Here is a 13,359-nt window from a genome sequence, read left to right as displayed (position 1 = left end):
CACTCTCTCAGTAAAGAATACAGAGTCCCCTCATTTGTCCTGTCTCATCTTAAGCAGAGCACTCCCTAACTCAGGGTAGGTGGGCCTTGCAGGAGCCTAAAGATGGCCCTCCAGATGCATGCCCACCCACACAGAAAGTCACCAGTGAGCTAAAGCAAAGCAGGGTGGTAGAGAGAGAGAGCTGGGCTACCTCTGGGAAGGTCGCATGCAGGTATGGGATCTGCTCAGGCCTTGAAGGGCAAGTGGATTTGGCAAGGTCTGACCCTTCCAGGCACAGACCAATGCATGAGCCCAGGTCCTTGCTAGAGAGAACAGGTTGGTAGCAGTGTGGAGATATGGCGGAGGGACAGTATGTGAAGGCTTTACATTCCAGGGAGAGGGGCACACTCTTTACTGGTAAGAGGGAGCCATTGCTGGCTGTAAGGATGGGCTGTGATCAGGGTCCTCTGCCCTGATCTGCAGCCACTCAATTGAGATGGGCTAGATTCGGCAACCTCTCTAGGTGGGAGGATAGATTGCTGCTGTTCATCCCCCAAAGAGCTGCAGGGAAGGGAAGGGTAGGAAATCCCTCAAATAGTCAGACTTGCTAAATAGAGACAACAAGAAGAGCCCTGGAGAGACCCCTCGGCACAGAAATATCCCAGATATCTGAGATTCAACTATCTGCCATCCTAGCCTAACGGGACTGCACGAGATGCCTACATCTAGTTTCCTAATTGAATCCTCAGGCAGCCCTGCAACGTTGTTGTTAGATCCTCATCTCATGAGTAAGGAAACCAACACCAGAAAAACTAGCAATGTCCCTGGAGGGCACATGCTGGGAAGGATCTGAAGCAGGTTTTGGATCCCCTGCCTGGATAACTCCAGACCCCCTCTCTTTCCATCACTATCCCATACCCGAAAAGAACCCTCCACCTCCAGGCTCAGAGCTGGCATGGGAATTCAGTTCCCATGGAGGGTACGGGCACATGCTGGGCAGAGGATCTTGTTCCAGGGCCCAGTTCTAGAAGGAAGCTGGGTATTATCGGTGGGAGAAGACAGGTCTGGTCCTAGAAGACACCACTAACTGAGCTTCAAAGTCCGGGTGGCAGAAGAAGGCTGAATGACTCTTGGACCTAAACACACCCCTGCTGTCTGTTATTCACGTCCTCACTTGCGTTCTTTTTTTCAGCCAGTTCTGCCATTTTCTGGCTGAGCTTTTGGGCAAATCTCCTCACAGATCTTCATACCTCCATTTTCTCATCTGGGAAGTGGGGCTAATGACAGCGTGGTTGTGAGCGATTAAATTAGATATTTGCTTAGTGCATATTATAAAAGCATTGCTTCATTCCAAGGAGCGGCATCTGCAGAGGTCTCCCCACTTCCCCGTATCCATCTGTTATACATTCCTCTCAACTTTTAAAGCACAGTGTGAATGCCTTTGCATCCCTCTTGGAAGAATTGTTACTCTGATTTCTGTCCTATAGAAGCTTGGTAATAGCTCTCTTGCATGATTAATCATGAGCTGGCTGTAATCAGTTGAGGATATGTCTGTCCTTCCAGACACTAGCCCCCAAGGGCAGGAGCCATGCTCACCTCATTTGTTTGCTCCTCCCTGGCTCAGGAGCTGACAGTTGTTGAAGCAGCTCTGATGGTGCCTAGATACATACCCCCTGGCCATGCCCACCTGGTTCCCTCCTCTTCTCAAAGGAGAGGCTTCTAGTCTCAAAACACCACTTCCTCCAGGTCTTCTCACTTCTTGGCCTCCATGGCCCTCTTCCGTGCCTCTCAGTTAGGCCATCTGTGCCCTAATTGCTATTCTTTATTTTACTGACTCTCCCTCCACCTGATAATGTAAATTACTCCATTTCTTTAGCAAATGAACTTCTCCCTTTGTCTGTGCTACCACTTTCTCAGGCTTTTTTCTTCTTCTTCCAGGCATACTCTTTCGCTATCTTTCATAGCAAAGTCAGCCATTCATAACACCAAGATGATTTCAACTCCAGGCAGTTCTGAGAAAGGTCCCCTCTCTGTGGACATCCTAATGGCCATTATTCCACCAAGTCTGCATGTACTTCTACTTGGCTGTTTCCAAATTAAACAGGCTTGAGATGGCAGGAAAAGAAACACCATCATACTAAGCCCTCAACGTGGAGTGAAAGACAAAGTCAATGTGTATTTATATCCATAGTACAGCAGAGATAATATGTTCTCCAAACTTCACTGCATTTGTTTCCTGGGTAAGGCATTTTCTGCTTCCATTGTAGGGACTAAGTTATGGTCAATGAAACAGAGCAGAAGTGATGGAGGGCACTCCAGGCCTGATCCTGAGAACCTCCTCCACAATCTTCCATCCTGGCTGAGTGTGGTGAGTTCAGCAGAGAACTCTGGAACTTGGGGAGTTGAAAGATTCCGGATTCCCAAAATTATGTTAGAAAGAGAGTTACCTAATTAACAATGATTGTATTAGATTGCTACAGTAGAAAGAAATAAACCTTTATTTCTAAGCTATTTCAAGTTGGGGGTTGTATATTACCATAGTTACCATACTCTGTTTAATTCAATCCCACCAGTATTATCATAGATACACATTGAACAACATGAGGGTTAGGGGAGACAACCTTTCAATGCAGTCTAAAATCCACATATAACTCTTGACTCCCCCAAAACTTAATTTGTCCCTCAGTATCCACAGGGGGTTGGTTCCAGAACCTATGACAAATACTAAACTTGCTGATGCTCAAGACCTTTATATAAAACTAAAGGCCCGGTGCATAAAATTCATGCACTGGGGTTGAGAGGTTTCCCCTCAGCCTGGCCTGTGCCCTCTCCCAGTCTGGGACCCCTCGCACCTTACTACCCACCTGCTCACTGCTTCTTACCACTCAGCTTGCTGCTCCTTAGCACTGCCACGAAGGCGAGAGAGGCTCCTGCCACCAGCACTGTGCTCGCCAGCCGTGAGTCCGGCTTCTGGCTGAGCAGCACTCCCCCTGTGGGAGCACACTTACCACCAAGAGGCAGCTCCTGCATTGAGTTCTGTCCCCTGGTGGTCAATGTGCATCATAGCGATCAGTTGTTCTGGTTGTTCTGACGTAATGGTCACTTAGGCTTTTATTATATAGATATGTAGAGATTAATGCACAGCTGGCCCTCCACATCCGTGGACTCCCAACTACAGATGGCAAACAGTACATGTATTTATTGGGGGGGGAAATCCACGTATATGTGAGCCCAAAGAATCCAACCTGTGTTGTTAAAGGGTTAGCTGTATTTAGCAAGAATATAAAAAATAAGATGAGGGCAAAACAGATTAGGGGGGTGTATTATGAAGTCAAACATAAAAGAAAGTTAACAGATCTTGCAAATCTTCCAGAAGTCAATGAAAGAATGACTAATATTCTAATAGAAAAGAAAATGGACAAAGGCTCTGAACAGGTAACCAGCAACTAAGTTATCTCCAAGGTCAATAAATACATGAAAAGATGCTACTGAGTAATTAGGGAAATGCAAATGTAAGAAATAATGAGATACCACACCAATCACCATGGCTTGGCAAAAACTAAGCATTGTGCATGATAATGCCAAGTGTTGATGAGCAGAAGAGAGAAACAGGAGCTCTGTGAATTGCTTGATGGGAATGTCAATAGCCTCAATGTCCTTGGACAATAACTTGAAAATAACCAGTAAAGTTGAAGATGAGTTGAAGATAACTTTACCTAGTTATTCTACAGAAACTCTCACACTTCTGCACAACTGATAGAAACAGGATACCAATTTGGCTCTGAGTTTCCTAGCAACCAAAGCAAAGAGGAACAGAGGATTACGTACAGGATCTTCAATGCCTATGTAATAATAAAAAAAAGAGACCAGTGTCTCTGGCTTTTGGCCTGTGATGTCAGAGAAAATTTTCTCCTGTGAATTGCTCCTGTTAGGCAACATCCCCATCATAAATAGTGTGTTACATACAACTTACTAAGTTTCAAAGCACATATACTGTTATATGAAACTTACTATTGATTATAGGGATGAAATCCAAGCTGAGGAGCAAAAGGCAATTCAGTAACAGCAATTACAGAAGAGTTCAAAGCCATGTGGTCCAAGTATGCACTCTCTGGTGACTTAGGATAGCCTGGCTTGATTCAGGAATGAGATTTTTAATATCACCAGGAACCCTCCCCACAACCGCCATGACAATTATGTTTCCAAACCAAGCTTTTGAACAGACTGAGTAGCAGAGAGTTCAGGTTACAATTTCAGGCAAACTACCAGAGTGAAAATATCCTCTGCTGTTGATTTAAGGCATAACCATGAACTCTGCTGGTGCCATTGGCAAGAAGATTGCTATCTTTTATGAGAGTTAAGGAATTCTGACCAGGAACAGCATCTAGATAGATACCCACCCTACAGTAGAAGTGTGTGGAGTGGAGATTAAATAAGAAAAAAATATATCAAGAAATGCACATAAAGGCAATATATGATTGATAAATGTAAAATTCCCATAGGAGCTTCTCTGCAATAAAATGGAAAATGTACAATGACCACGTGGATTGCTAGCTTATATAGCTTCTCTGGAGAAGCTCATTGACTTTAGTTCTGAAAGGTCTAGGTCTTGGCCAAAGTGCACAGCACTGGTCATTCATGAGTCCCTGGAGGGATGAATACTTGGAGTCCCTGGAGGGATGAATACTGCCCATGTCTCTTAGCCCAATCTTTCTGGTTGTTATGACAAAGTTGCCCAGCTGAACCAAACGTTTCCAGCCCAGAGAGTCAAGGAGGACCCTAGAAACCAGTCCTCCTTTATCCCATTTCAAAAAGGGACTCTTTCTGTCAGATGGTTACTCCTGTGACTGCCAGGTTCTCAGAACACACCAAATGAGCCACACCAAATCCACACAATTGGATCCAAAGTGGTTCCGTAGTGGGTAGAGGATGGATGCTCTTCTTGGATTGCCTCATTTGGTGTGACAGAGAGCCACAGGGAACCATTGTTAACCCAAATTTGGAGCTTACAGAGGAGAAAGCTGCCACTTCTTGCTAAACTTGAAAGCAGCAGCGTGGTAGGTCTGAGACTTAGAAGAGAAAGGTTGCCTCTTCAGTGGGGACCAGTGACTCTGACCAGCCTATGGGCACCCAGCCAAGAAACAGAACTGACAATTTGCAGAAATGTGGGCTCAGTGCTTAGGGAAATGGTTTAAGAGCTCCGGGAGCAAAGATGCTCTTCAGTTCCTTTTTCAGCTCTAGGAGGCAATCTTTTGAAAATATGTATTTTCTTTCTTTTTTTTTTAAATATATTTTTTATTGATTTTTTACAGAGAGGAGGAGAGAGGGATAGAGAGCTAGAAACATCGATGAGAGAGAAACATCGACCAGCTGCCTCTTGCACACCCCCTACCGGGGATGTGCCCACAACCAATGCACATGCCCCTGACCGGAATCGAACCCAGGACCCTTCAGTCCACAGACCGACGCTCTACCACTGAGCCAAAACGGTTTTGGCTGAAAATATGTATTTTCTTAATTGATTTCAGAGAGGGAAGGAGAGGGAGAGAGAGATAGAGACATTAATGATGAGAGAGAATCATTGATCAGCTGCCTCCTGCATGCCCCCTAACTGGGAATGGAACTCACAACCCGCATATGTGCCCTGACAGGGAATCAAACCATGACCTCCAGGTTCATAGGTCAATGCTCAACCACTGAGCCATTCCTGCCAGGCAAGGAAGCAAGCTTTAATCAATGATACCAGAAGAGGATACTGTTGGACTCAGCCCAGATGCTCTTTGCACCCATCCCTCAGCTCTTGTGAACTTCTCTGCTAAGAATCTGCACCTATTTGAGTCACTGGATCCACTTCACCCAGATGCCCAGAGATCTGGAAGTTCTGGGAGTTTCTATCCCCCTGGACAGAATGAAGCCACAGCATGACTGGTGGAGGAATATGGCGGCCCATTTTCCTTGTCTCTGGAGGGTGGGTGGGAAGACAAACTCTGTGGTGTACCCAGAACTCCCTGCAAGATCAGGCAGAGGCTGCGACTCCACCTGGGACTTAACAGTGTTACTTATCTTCTCCCTGTCCCTGTGCTGCTTCCCCCACTCTCTTCAATGGTTTCTACTGGAGGCATTTTCTTGATAAATCACTTGCACATGAATCCCCTTCTCAGGGTCACAGGTTCACTATGGAGCTTTTAGGAGGCTGATGCAGGACGGAGGAGGAGACTTGGGCTTGCACTAACTTTCCTCCCCACATCCTCTCACTGAGTCAAGAGCAGCAGGATCCTGGGGTCTTCATTAATTGGCAGCTCTTCATAATGAAGCCTGGGGCCTCAGCCGAGACCTGAGACAACCAGCCGGGTGTTTAGACTCTTTGGAAACGAGTTGCTCTTAGAGTGACTGAGATGCAATGCATCTTGGCAACAGGACTTTCTTCTCTGTGCTCCTCCGGGCCTGCCCTGGTAGGCTTGCCAGGGGAGTTCTGGCTTCCCAGAGAGCCTCACAAAACAAGAATTTTATAGCCAGCGCCTCTGCTGCCAGATCGAGAAGGTCAGGCTGAGATCAAGCGGTCCCCATTGATGGTGTGTGGCCACAGGGAAAGCATGGCTGGAGAGGTGCAGCAGTGACCATCTCTTCCCCCCACCCACACCTACCCTGAGGCCACAGGATGGTCCCAACCTCCTCCAGTGTCTTCACAGCCACATGATCAGTCAACTCTAGTTCACCCAGAGTTGAACCCAGGCTGCCTTATGGGCAGAGAGAATTTGAAGGTGAGAAGGCTCTCTATCTGAACCTTCTAGAACACCCATGTCACAGACACAGCAGTTGTTGCATCATCAAAGACACCAGCCCTTTGGCTGAACTGTGAGCCCATTTCCCGTCAATATATGCCATGGGCTGCTGTTGAGCAATAGTGTCAGTTGGATCGGATGGCCCCCTTCAGTCACAATGACTTTTCCAGAGGTGGGGCCCATGGGGGAGCAATCTTCTAAGGCAGCTTGCTCACAGATGGGGCCAGACCAGGCCTGTTTGAGAAGGCCATAGCATTCCCAGCAGCCAAGTCACTTCCAATTAGTATGGCAAACAGGGTGTACTGGGTAGGGAAGCTGGGATCCTGTGCCCAAGGAGCCTCCCCTGAACTGCAAATGATAGTAGATGGTGAAACTGGTCCTGTCAGGTTCCATAAGGTATCTAATATTCTCCAGGGATAAGGTGGATGGCATCCAGCAGGTAACCTTTTCACCCCGTGGCCAGCAGAAGCCCAAAATCCAAGGTTCTTACAAAGAGGATCAGCCTGGAAAGGAGTCGAGTCTGGAGCTCCCCATGCAACTCTCATCATATTCCAACCCCAACTCTTCCCCAACCTCCCCCCAGGCTGGCACAGGCTTCCTCTATCTTAGGGGTGTCGAACTCAATCAGAGAAGGGGCCAAAATCTAAAATCCAGCCTAAATCGCGGGCCGAATGGTTTACTGAACAGTCATAAACTGACAATGTCATAAACTGACAGCGGAGTGCAGTGATGACAGCGCGGTGCGGGCCACATTGCAAGGCCTGGCGGGCTGGATTTGGCCCGCGGGCCTTGTGTTTGACACATGTGCTCCTGTCAGAGCCACCTTCCTTCCCGTATCAGAGGAAAAAGTGCCCGCATGCTGTCCAGGCTGCAGTAACTTTCTCCTCTGAGAACCAGCGCTCTGGCACCTTCTCTCTTCTGTCCCAGCACTTGGTTTTATGACCCTGCCAGTTCTTGTCCAGCCTGTAGGGTCAATCCCATCCTCCTTGTGACACACATTCTCATATTCCTGCCTCAGCCTGCTGAGGTCTGTCCTCTGCACTGTCCCCTCACTCCACCAAAAGGGCTCTTGTTAAAGTCATCAGTCTTTAGTACGTTATCCTCTCACAACCTTGGATGCTGTTGGATATGTCCCCCATTTGCACCATCTTCCCTGCTCCCCACTGGCTCTTCCCTGATTCTGCAGACAGTTTCCCTCTCACTCTCTCTGGACAAGCACAGCTATGCTGTGGTCTGACATCCTTGACTATCTCTGTGCCAGTGACTCCCGGTTTTCCCTCCTCAATGCTCAATGATCTCCCTACTGGACATGTCCCTGGGAATGTGGCAATCTTGGCTGACTCACTTGCCCCAAATTGAACCATCTTATCCCCATTTTTTCCCCCAAAGCTTGCTCCTTGTCAGGTAAACTCATCATCTTTTATATCCCCTTGGCTCCTCCCCAACACTCCCCAGCAAATGGCATCACTAGTCAGGCAGGTGCTCACACCAGAAACCTAGGAGCTGGCCCAACTCCTTCCCCTTTCACACCTTCATCCTTCAGAGTTCTGTGGATTTTTCTTACACCTTCCTTGTCACGTCCACTAGGGCCTGGGCTCCCTTCATACCCCACCTTCACCTTCTGCCGACCCCCCACCCCCACCCCATGCAGGCTTAGCCTCTGACTGCCACAAGCCTAGCTCCTCACCTCAGGGCCCTGAAGGAAGGCTGGCCCTCAGTGAAGTTCCCGTAGTCTGTCTGGAGAAACATGAGCTTTCATTTGTTGGCTGCGTGTCCAGAAGCCTCTCACCCAGGCAGACACAGTCCTGGGGGCATCTTCACTGCCATGGCTACACGAAGCTACATTCTCAGGCACTTGCCTGGAGGGTGGAGGAGAGGAAGGGGGTTTCCCAACTGTAAACCTCACGTGGATGTGCGCTCCCTACACCAATCTGCAGGCAGCCCCATGGGGTGGAAAGCTCTGCTCTGCCCACCCCATTCACTCAGGCTTCCCTCTTGGGAGCATAAGCCCCTCTACATTCCTGTCCCCAACCCCAGCTACTCTGGATTTTGCAAACTGATGGGTTTAAAAATCCACAGCCATCCAACTACCAAGTGTCCAACTTTCTGGGAAAGGGGCCTACCCATTCCTGCATGCTCACTCTCAGATGAAGGATGCTGGGGCTTTGAGAGTGAAGTGAGACCCCTCCCACCCCAATCTGAGAGGGGCTGCCGTGGTGTTTTTTCTCAGGGAGTGGCTTGCTCAGAAAAACCCTCTGCCCCAATGTGAAGGTAGACGCACTCCCTGTAATTCTTAATTTCTCTGTGGCAAATGCCCCTACAGCTACAGCATGAGTCCTACAGTCTTATCAGCTCTCTTGACTGGCCCAGTAGAGTAAATGGACAGTGGCCTGAGGTGAGTGTGTGTGTGTGTGTGTGTCAAGGGTGGGATGGAGAATCAAGGTGAATACCCCCAGGGGGACCTGCCATGTGGACACATGGGGCACCTGAGAAGAAGGGGCGCTGGAGAGAACCCCTGGGCCTCGCAGGCTTGGGGAACCAAGCACGGTGGCCTGGGGGAGGGGTGGAGGCCAGTGGAAGAAAGGCTTTCAGACTTTCAGGGAACGTAAATTTTACCCCCGGCTACTTTCTCTGGGATTTATTTCTCAGTGAACTTGAGACTTTGCCTAATTACGTTTGGGTCTCTTTCAAAGCACATAAATTGCATCCAGTTCTTCTGCCTCCTTCTTAGGAATGAATAAATTGTCCCTGTGTAAGGAGGGGTCTGGGGGAGAGAGTGAGACTTTATTAATTCGACACAGAACTCTGTTCCCCTGCCCTCCCCTCTGCCCCCCGTTGAATAATAAAATAATGAAGATTTGACTTGGACCAGGATGTGTGGATAAATATATTGGTGACATGAATGGAAATGGATTTATTACATAAACAGGAGACTTCATCAATTTAAACCTGGCCTCCTTTCAATGGGCATAAATTACATTTTCTTTTCCTACCAGTTGCAGGGTGTGTGTGTGTGTGTGTGTGTGTGTTTAGAAACTGGATTTATCGAAATTGAGACTTCCCTAATTTATTTCATGCAGCCTTGTGCTTCCTCTTTCTGCCCAACTCATTAAACACAAGTTTCCTTCCAGCAGCCCTTCATGAGTCTTCCCCACTTCATTCCTGCTCAGAGTTCTATGGCCTGCTGGGAGGTGGGGGTGAGGCGTGGGGTGGGCAGGAGTACCAGCTCTCACCTTGTACCCTGAGAGGAGACCCTTACACCTCTACTCCTGCTAGAACTATGCGGTCCGTCTTAGGAAGGATGCTACAATAGGATGTCAGTTCCAGAAGCAAAAGAAGGTCTCTTTCCAGGCCTCCAGGAGGGCCAAAGGATGGCCCAGAGCAGGAACTGGCCTGGGCTGCTTTCAGAATGGGTCTGCAGGTGAATGGCAGACAGATCCAGTGAATAATATTGCATGAATAGGTCCAGCTATGCTTCCAAGAGCCCTGCTGGCTCACAGCCTGAGGTGGAAGTCCCAGGTGAGGTATGGGTAAGGAGGGTGCAGGATGTGCTAGAAGGTCCCATCAAAGACAATGGCAAAATGCTTGTGGCACAAAATTTGATTTTTTTTTTGGACCCCAGGGCTCATAGTCCCACTTTCTCCTCCTCTGTCCCTTTTCCTACTGCTTTATCTTAGCAAAATGGGGCTTTCCTAAGATGTTTGGTTGGAGCAGGGAAGATGGCTTGACACTGTCTTCTAGTAGAAGACATGGCCTTTGGATTCTGTGACTTCACCTTTTCTGTGTCGTTGCTGGCATGTCAAGGTTACTCTCAGCCTGAGGATCCATGCAGGGAGTCTCCCATCTGTCTCTCTCCAGGTATCTCCTCTGGCACTTGGACAGTGCTGAAAATCTTGAATATTCTCATTCACTTAAAGTGGTAAAAATCTTAATATATTGACACTCCTGGGCTGTATGTATGACAAAGAAGAAAAGTGGCTGCCACCTTATTTAGAGAAACTGATGAGGACAATGACTAATGGAGGGAGTTCTGGGCACCACCGGTTCCCCTTCATTGAATCTTCCTGACACTCCTGAGTCTCCCACACCACAATGAGAAGGGGGCTGCCTCAGCAATGCCTGCCCTCCAGGAGCTTGGGGATGAGGGCTGATAGAGGAAAGAGACTGCCCCCACAAAAACCCTCACCCCATATCCCATCCCATCATCTCATCCTTTTTGCCAGCCCCAGGGTTGGTGGGGTGGGGGGAGGCAGGCAGTGGCAGCTCTGCAAACTGTCATTCACCAGGCCTGCCGTCTGGCGCAGGTGTTTCTAATAAGGGCTCCTTCGGGCTTGCTTCATCCAGGAGGATGTTTACAAGAAGGTCTGATGAGAAATTGTCTCCAAATGCTGTCTTGTAAGCAAGACGTAAAGAAGGGGGGTTAGTGCCTTAGGCTGTAAGCAAGCAGGGCTCCTGGAATGGGGCCTGGCCAGTGCTCTCTCCACCCCCAGTCCTCTTGGCTAGGACTGGCAGGCTGGGGCCTGGGCAGGTCTGGGCCCACTGCCAAGGTTGGTGCGCGCCATGGGGGTTGGGTTTCAATAAACAAAAGCAATAATGTTGGAAGAACCTCCACAATAAACAGAGAGACTGGGGCATCCCAATGTGACTACCCAAGCCCCAAGGCCCTTTCTCTGACCCTGTGATCTTTGTTCAGCCCCTCCTCCACAGGATGGGGTGCAGGCAATCGCAGGTTTTATTATCATCATCATGAACAATCCACACATCATTAAGAAACATCGTTCTGGAGAATCTGAAAGAAGGAAGGGAGGTATCCTATATCTGCGCCTTCACACAGAGAATCTGCTTGTGAGAGTAGACCCTCTGGAAGAAGGGAAGGGTGTGCATACCAGAGGTGGCTAACTTTTTTCCAGAAGAACCAGATAGCAAATATTTTCAACTTTGAGCCCCTCCAGTTTCTGTCCCAACTACTCACCTCTGCCATTGTAGCATGAAGGGAGCCATAGACAAGAGCAAAATGGATGAGCATGGCTGGATTCAATCCACCATAGTAGTTTGCTAACCCCCAGATGAACACGATCAAATGAGTCCCAGAGGAGACAGGCAACCTATGGGCAAGTGAGAAGAACAATTGCCCAGACTCCTGACCTCTCTGCCCAGTAGGTGACATAGGCTGGCATGAGACCCAACTCAGTATAATCAACTGAGGTAATTCCTTGGAGACCTGAACTTGGCACAAGGGAATTGTACTCCATGGAAAAGGTCAGCATGTTCAAGGTTGCAGAGGAATTTGAGGCTTATGGTAGTCGAGTTAGTTGTACAAATAAAAAGGAAGAATGGAGCTGGTTGTTCTGGTGAGGCTGGGCAAGAACTTCTGGTGCCTTCCCTGAATTGTCGAGCCAGGACATAAAAGGAGAATAGGCAGGACCCGGGTCTAGGCACTGCTGCCTGCAGGAGCCTAGGGATGGCCCCTCTTTGAATACCATCCCTGTTTGTGCTGTTTTGTGTGGGGTCACAGGGTCTGTGGGGTCAAGTTTTATTAGAGAATAATGGTGCAGTTGAACTTGGGTGGTCTCTGTGAGGATGGAAGTGTAGGTCCCTTCAGGTGTGGGTGAGGTTGAAGGGGACAGAGTGAGGCTGGGCTTGGAATGTTTTGTGGTGGATTGGTGTGTGCACAGGATTTGAAAGCCCAGCGTAGCCAGGGTTCAATGTGGCAAGGAGATCAGTGAACAGTGGGTGGGCTTGGAGCTACCATCAGAGTACCCTCTCTCTGTGTCAGGGGGCAGTGCGGTTTGGCACAGGGGGTTCAGCTTGTAGTCAGGATGGGTGGTTAGTGTGGTGTTTGGCTTTGGGGTCAGCATGTCTCTGTTGGTTAGGCTTGGCCCGGGGCTGAGGGTGTGGATGGGGTTTGAGGGTCAGTGTATGCTTGGAATTGAAACCTTCTGAAGTTCAGTTTAGTAGGTCAGTTTTGTTGGAACTGAGCATGAGGTGAAGTTCTGGGATTAAGGGTGTGGCCTTGTTCGGGAATCAGAGTGCCTGGTTTTGGGGTAGCTATAATAGAAGTCATTGTTTGGTTGAGGTTCATGAGGTCAGTGAGTGCTCGGCTTGGGGTGTCTATGCCAGTGCCTCTAATTGGGTGGTGAGCAGACAGTAATTGGGACTGGAGGTCAGCATGTGGTTGGAAAGCTGATAGCCAGCACCCCTTGGGCTTTGGTGGATCGGTGTCTTGCCCAGTTGGGAGGATTAGTGCATGTGCTGTTTTGATCTGGGGAGCTGGTGTGCATTAAGGGTTGGGCCTTCATGTGTATGATTGCGTTCAGAGGAAAATCTGTGGCTGGGCTACGTATTCCAGTGTGGTTGTGTCTGTGGGTCAGTGTGTGACTATGGAGAGAACTGTGGTATCGGTGCATGAATGTACTGGGAGGTAGGGGTGGAGGTTCACCGTGATTTGGGGTTACTCATTGTTGAGAATTCAAGATGTGATTAGAATTGCAAAGGGTGGGTCTTTGCAAGTCATGTTATTTGGTTAGAGGGTCAAAGTGCAGCCAGGTTTGGGTGGTCAGGGTGTGCTTGTGACCAATTGGTTATGTTGAGGTTCAGT

Source organism: Pipistrellus hanaki, assembly GCF_964339955.1.
Source record: "Pipistrellus hanaki genome assembly, chromosome: 12".
Taxonomy (NCBI): domain Eukaryota; kingdom Metazoa; phylum Chordata; class Mammalia; order Chiroptera; family Vespertilionidae; genus Pipistrellus; species Pipistrellus hanaki.
The sequence above is the reverse complement of the archived record's forward strand: the minus strand, read 5'-3'. Positions refer to the sequence as shown.